This window comes from Ipomoea nil, unplaced genomic scaffold, assembly GCF_001879475.1.
Source record: "Ipomoea nil cultivar Tokyo-kokei standard unplaced genomic scaffold, Asagao_1.1 scaffold3195, whole genome shotgun sequence".
Classification (NCBI taxonomy): Eukaryota; Viridiplantae; Streptophyta; class Magnoliopsida; order Solanales; family Convolvulaceae; genus Ipomoea; species Ipomoea nil.
In genome coordinates this window covers 4,839,415-4,846,556 of record NW_017619623.1, presented here as the reverse complement: position 1 = coordinate 4,846,556, position 7,142 = coordinate 4,839,415, and the positions used below count along the sequence as shown (strand labels likewise).

Sequence of the window (7,142 nt, the reverse complement as noted above, 5' to 3'; positions counted from 1 at the left end):
TATATATATATATATATATATATATATATATATATGTATATGTATACATATATATATGTATATATATATATACATATATATATATATATATATATATATATATATATATATATATATATATATATATATATATATATATATATAGATTGATGATCAAATGAGGACGCATTCTTAGGTGAGGACGTGAGGACTAATCTTATGCGTTTGTTTTTTTATTTTGATGGGCCAGATTTGATTTCCTAAGATGACATTGATTGATTTTTTTTGTTAAAATTGGGTAGTAGTCTTTTCTATTTTTTTTAAGTGTGAACGCATGTGTAATTCTTGCCTTAATTGGTTTCCTATTTTTTTGGATCACCACCGTCGCGATTTGGAGCAGCGATTTCTTCACCATTGATTGAGTGTTCGTGTAATACCCAATTTCTTATAAATGCAATTATGCTTAAGTTTTATTAAGTGAAGTCAACAAGTCAAAACTTCTTATTTTGATATTGGATAAAATTACCAAATCACCCTTCTTTACCCTTAAAGGTTAAGGAACCACATGAGTCTTGGATAAGCATCATATTTGAAAGAAGACAAGGAGAGCTAATTAGAGAGAGTTAGGGGAAGGGAAAACCTTGAAGCTTGGATCTCCATCTTCTTCAAGCTTAGATCTCTAAGATATTGGGTATTCTAGGGATTTTGACAAGGAGTATTTGGGCAAGCTAAATAGCTAAGATTTGGATGTTTTAGGTAAGTGTTTATTCCTCTCAAAACTATTTTTACCCTATACTATAAATTAAGCTTGTGTTCCGAATTGTTATAATGAAGCTTGAGCTGCGTATTTTTGGACTAGAAACGTTGCTATGTAATCTGGACTGGAATTGTTGTAAACTGTGTTTCTGGACAGAAAGTATGGTCTTATTTAATCTGAACTGGAATTAACACCATGTGTAGTGATGGTTGAATGGTTTATGGCTGCTGTGCTGGTAGCAGTTGGTCCAGAGTTCAAATCTGCTTTGCTAAAAAGGCCTTATGTTTGTTTTATATACGTAATATATTACTTATGTTTGTTTTATATATGTAATATATGCTTACAAAATGAATTATTTGTTTAAAGTGAGACTTGAACTATTAACCTCTTGCTTATTAATTTAAGTTTTTTTCCAACTAAGCCATTTCAATCCCTTTGAAATTACTTTGGTTTAATAAATCATTCTATGATTTTTAAAGAGTTATGTACTAAGAAAATTATTATTTTGAGAATGGTTTATACCTTGCATATTTCTTAGTTTGATAAACTTATTATCTATTTTGGAAATAGGTACTTTGTTACGTGATTTTAAAGAAATGATTTTTGCTACATCGGGCTATTTGATTATAAGAACTATTTGGATCATTTGATAAAACTCATGAGGCAACCTACATTTTGTTGTTTGTTTTGTTTGGCTTGGAACGTTCCTAATTGCTCATTCTGAATCGTCGAGCTTGACTCATTCCGAATCGTCGAGCTTGACTCATTCCGAATCGTCGAGTCTTTTGAATTATTTGTTGGAACGTTCCATCCGGCTCATTCCGAATCGTCGAGCCTGACTCATTCCGAATCGTCGAGTCTTTTTGGACCATTATACCAATAATGGCATGTGCCACAAAATATAATGGTGGTTGTAGGTTGCCAATGGGTCATATGTTAAGGAATGATTTGTGCTTTTGAAAGTCTTTTGTTATGAAATATTGTTGATGCCCATGTAGCTAAAGTTTCTTGTTTTGTGAGCTTATGTATTGTATGATGGAGTATATTATGACTTCGATATGGTTTAAAGATCAAGTTTGGCCTCTAGTTGTTACTCTAAAGCTTTTTGTATTATATTGGGGTTACTTGATCCGGGGTTGAGAGGAGTACCACTTACTGGGCATTAGCTCATTATTTGTATTTGTTTTTCCTCATGTTTCAGAGTAGTTAAGGACATGTGAATAGCACGAGCACAAGTGGTGGGGTCTCGAAGGTGACTTTTGGAAACTAGGAGACTTAGTCCTACTATTGGAGCTTATCACAGATTTTTGTTTCTTTTGGATATTCCCGTTGACCCTTTGTATTTTGGTAAACCATTGTGCTTGGTTTTGGTGCTTGTAATGCATTTTGTCATGCTAGTCTTGATTGTAAATATTTAACAGTGGTGATTTGGTGAGTTTTTGGGAAGAACTAGTTGTTTATATTGGCCATAAAAGTGAGGAATTGTTATGTATTAAAGTGTTGTTATGAAGGTTCCGAGAGGTATATATGGCTAGGCTTCGTATTGTTACAGGCTTTCGTGTAGCGATACGGCCGGGTCATGTCCTAGAAGCGGGGCGTGACAGAGTTGGTATCAGAGCCCTTAGTTGGTCAAGAACTTAAGTTTAAATTTTTGCAAAATTAGGCTTTAACCTTGTGGCTGATAAGTTTAGGCTTTGAGCAAGTTTTAGCTAGTTGTGGATTCCTAAACATTTTTGCTAATGTGGTCCTACTTTTTCTGTTGCGAATTTAGGGAGTGTTGCTTTACTATGATTAGGAGGGGTGTTCGTACACGTGGTCAAACTCATCGAGGTAGGCCGTCGACAAATGTGTCTCCCATTCGGAACATAGCTGTGGATGCAGGACCATCAAGGAGTTCCCCGGTTCAGGGAGTCAATCCTGGAGCTGCTGCTGCCCCTCCTGGTACAACACCTACAGCTCCCCCAACTACCTTGCCAAATACACCACCATTAGCTACTCAAGCAGATATCATTGGAATCAGTACTGTTGTAGCTAATCTAATTCGACAACAGCAAGGACAACAAGATGTCACTACCCAGTCTTCATATTTCGAAAGGTTTAGGCGAGTGAACCCCCCTACCTTTAATGGTGGCCCAGATCCTACAGCAGCAGAGAGATGGATTAAGGAATTGGAAAAATTATTTGATGCAATGCAATACCCTAACGACGTCAAGGTAGCAGTAGCCGTTCCTTTATTGCAAGGGAATGCTGAGCACTGGTGGGAGGTAGAAAGGGCTGCCCACCCTGATGGTGTTAATTGGCAAGATTTCAAAAGAATTTTCTTTGACAATTTCTTCCCTGACAGTTTGAAGACAATCAAAGAAAATGAGTTTCTGGACTTAAAGCAAGGAAGTATGACTGTGTTGGAGTATGCGCACAAGTTTCATGAGTTGGGCCAATTCTGCTTGAGATATATGATTGACGAGAGAGACAAAGCTAGAAAGTTTGAGCGGGGACTAAGACCTGATATTCGAGATAAGTTATGTGGGACCATCTTCACCACCTACTTGGCTGTGTATATGAGCGCTCTTAAAGCTGAAGCCGAAGTGAATAAGCAAGCTGAATACTGGGCACGGAAGAAAAGAGCAGGGCCCAAGATATCTAAAGAAGCTAGTGGTTCTAACAATAAGAAAAGAGATGTTGGATTTCAAAAAAAGGAAAATACATGTGGATATTGTCATCGATCTCATACCGGTCCATGCCACCGTAAGACTGGAGCTTGCTTTGGATGTGGACAACAAGGCCATTTGATCAAGAATTGTCCCTCCATGAAGAAGAACGAAGCACAGTCGACTCATCCCAAAAGGGCTAATGCTCGGGTTTTTGCCATGACACAGGAAGATGCAGATAAGGTGGACAATGTAGTTGCAGGTATTATTCCCCTAAACACTGTGGATGCTTATGTGTTGTGTGATTCTGGTTCTTCGCATTGTTTTATTTCTGAGAGGTTTGCAAAGAGCTTAAATTTGCAAGCTAAGAAGTTGAGTGAACCTTTATATGTTAGTACCCCGATGGGGAAAATTGTGGTGACAGACACTTGGTTTCAAGATTGTCACCTACAACTTAATGGGAGTAATGTGTCAATTGACTTAGTTCAACTAGATATGCGGGATTTTGATGTGATATTAGGAATGGATTGGCTATCCAAAAACTATGCCTTCATTGATTGTGCTCGTAGGAAGGTGGTATTTCAAATTCCTGGGCAACCTATTTTTACTTTGGAACACTTTCCTAGGAGTGGGGTGTTGGTTTCGAGGGTGCCATTAAAAGTAATTTCAGCATTGAAGGCTAAGAAGGAATTGAGAAAAGGGTATAGAGGTTTCTTGGCTTATGTAATGGATACCCACCGTAAAGAAGTTAAGTTAGATGATATCCCCGTTGTTAAAGAATTTCCGGATGTGTTCCCAGAGCAATTACCTGGATTACCTCCAGATAGAGAAATTGAGTTTGAAATAGAGGTTGTTCCTGGAACCACTCCAATCTCAAAGGCCCCTTACCGCATGGCACCATCTGAGCTACGTGAGTTAAAGGTGCAATTACAAGAGTTGCTTGATATGGGATTTATTAAACCTAGTGTATCTCCTTGGGGTGCACCAGTGTTATTTGTGAAGAAAAAAGATGGTAGCTTGCGATTGTGTATTGACTATCGGGAATTAAATAAAGTTACTGTGAAGAACAAGTATCCTCTACCTCGCATAGATGATTTATTTGATCAGTTGCAAGGTGCTAAATACTTCTCAAAAATTGATTTGAGATCAGGGTACCATCAATTGAAGGTTAAAGCTAGCGATATACCCAAGACTGCTTTTAGGACCCGGTATGGCCATTATGAATTTTTGGTGATGCCGTTCGGGTTAACTAATGCTCCTGCCTTCTTTATGGATTTGATGAATAGGGTCCTCAAGCCATTTCTGGACAAATTTGTTGTGGTATTTATTGATGACATTTTGATATATTCAAAGAGTGAGGAAGAGCATGCTCAACATCTTAGGATCACCTTGCATACCTTGAAGGAAAATGAATTGTATGCCAAGCTAAGTAAATGTGAATTTTGGCTTAAGGAGGTATCTTTTCTTGGTCATGTGATTTCTGGAGATGGGATTTCTGTGGACTCGGGTAAAGTTGAAGCGATAACGCAATGGCCAAGACCCACTAATGTCACAGAAATAAGGAGTTTTCTGGGTTTAGCAGGTTATTACAGGAGATTTGTGAAAGACTTCTCATTAATAGCTATGCCATTGACTCGGTTAACTCGGAAGGGTATAAAGTTTGATTGGGATGAGGAGTGTGAGAAGAGCTTTCAGGAATTAAAGGAAAGATTGGTTAATGCACCTATCTTAACCCTACCATCCGGGGAAGGAGGATTTGTTATTTATAGTGATGCATCAAGAAGAGGATTAGGATGTGTGTTGATGCAAAATGATAGGGTGGTAGCCTATGCGTCCCGACAATTGAAGCCCCATGAAGTTAATTACCCCACTCATGACTTAGAACTAGCAGCTGTGGTATTTGCTTTAAAAATTTGGAGGCACTACCTATATGGAGAATCTTGTCAAATATTCACGGACCACAAGAGTTTGAAGTACCTCTTTACCCAAAAGGAATTAAATATGAGACAACGACGATGGTTGGAGCTAATTAAAGATTACGACCTCTCTATTAATTATCACCCGGGTAAGGCTAACGTGGTAGCCGATGCTTTAAGTCGTAAGTCCTCCACGGTTAATGTGACAATGGTAACCACTCAAACCCAATTGTTGAAAGACTTGCAAGATTTGGAAGTTGAGGTTATTTCGCAAGATAAGCAAGGAGGAATTTTGGCAACTATGACTGCAAAACCGGTATTATTAGATCGCATCAAAGCGGCCCAAGTTCTAGATCCCGAGCTGATTAAGATTCGGGAAAAAGTTCAAACGGGTAACCCAAGAGAGTTCGGTATTCATGATGATGGATCCCTATATCTCAAGTCCCGACTATGCATTCCAAATGATGTTGAGATAAGGAAGGATATTTTAAAGGAAGCCCATCAGTCTCACTTCTCAGTACATCCAGGTGCTACCAAAATGTATAGATATATGAGAAATAATTTTTGGTGGAGTGGTATGAAGCGGGATATTGCTGACTTTGTGGCTAGATGCATGGTATGTCAACAAGTCAAAGCTGAACACCAAAGACCTGCAGGATTACTGAAACCCCTAGAGATACCTCAGTGGAAGTGGGAACATATATCTATGGATTTTGTGAGTGGATTACCGAACAGTCAGCATGGGAAAAATACCATTTGGGTTATTGTGGATCGACTTACTAAGGTTGCACATTTTCTACCCATTAAAAAGACAACTCCATTGAATGACCTAGCTGAGTTGTATGTGAATGAAATCGTAAGGTTACATGGCGTGCCTGTTAGTATAGTATCTGACCGGGACTCTAGATTTGTGTCAAAGTTTTGGAGAAGCTTACAACGAGCCATGGGGACTGAATTAAGATTAAGCACTGCATTTCATCCACAAACAGATGGGCAAACCGAGAGGACAATTCAGACTTTGGAGGATATGCTTCGAGCTTGTGTTTTGGATTTCAAGGGTAGTTGGAGTAAATACTTAACTTTGATTGAGTTTGCATATAACAATAGCTACCAATCAAGTATAGGGATGACACCTTTTGAAGCTTTATATGGAAGGAAGTGTAGATCTCCTTTATATTGGGATGAAGTTGGAGAAAGAAAGATCTTAGGACCAGAACTTGTACAACTCACAGTTGAGAAGATTAAATTAATTAAGAAAAGAATTAAAGCCTCTCAAGACAGGCAAAAGAGTTGGGCTGACTTGAAAAGAAGAGAATTGGAATTCAAAGTTGGGGATTTGGTGTATTTAAAGGTTTCACCAACTCGAGGAGTAATGAGGTTTGGAGAGAAAGGGAAATTAAGTCCACGTTACATTGGACCGTTTGAGATTCTGAGTAGAGTGGGTAGTTTGGCTTATGAGCTAGCACTACCACCACAATTAGCTGGAGTTCACAATGTATTCCATGTATCAATGCTACGAAGGTACATTGCAGATCCGAGTCATGTGGTGGAGTATCAACCACTACAAGTTAGGGATGACTTAACATATGAAGAAGTACCTCTTCGTATCATTGATCGGAAGGAACAAGTGTTGAGGTCCTGAGTAATCCCTTTTGTTAAAGTGCAATGGTCACATCATACCCCAACAGAAGCAACATGGGAAAAGGAAGATGATATGAAGGATAGATATCCTGAACTCTTCAAGTTTGAAGGTAAGTAAGTTTCGAGGACGAAACTCATTTTAAGGTGGGGAGATTGTAATACCCAATTTCTTGTAAATGCAATTATGCTTAAGTTTTATTA

The 7,142-nt window shown here is 38.3% G+C and overlaps 1 long non-coding RNA gene across 1 annotated transcript; it reads left to right on the top strand.

Moving 5' to 3' along the window:
- The first annotated feature begins 414 nt into the window (after nucleotides 1-414).
- Nucleotides 415-2,246, top strand: LOC109168215. Its single transcript, XR_002052032.1, has 2 exons — nucleotides 415-735; nucleotides 1,938-2,246. It is a non-coding gene; the product is annotated as an uncharacterized LOC109168215 (long non-coding RNA).
- The last annotated feature ends 4,896 nt before the right edge of the window (nucleotides 2,247-7,142 follow it).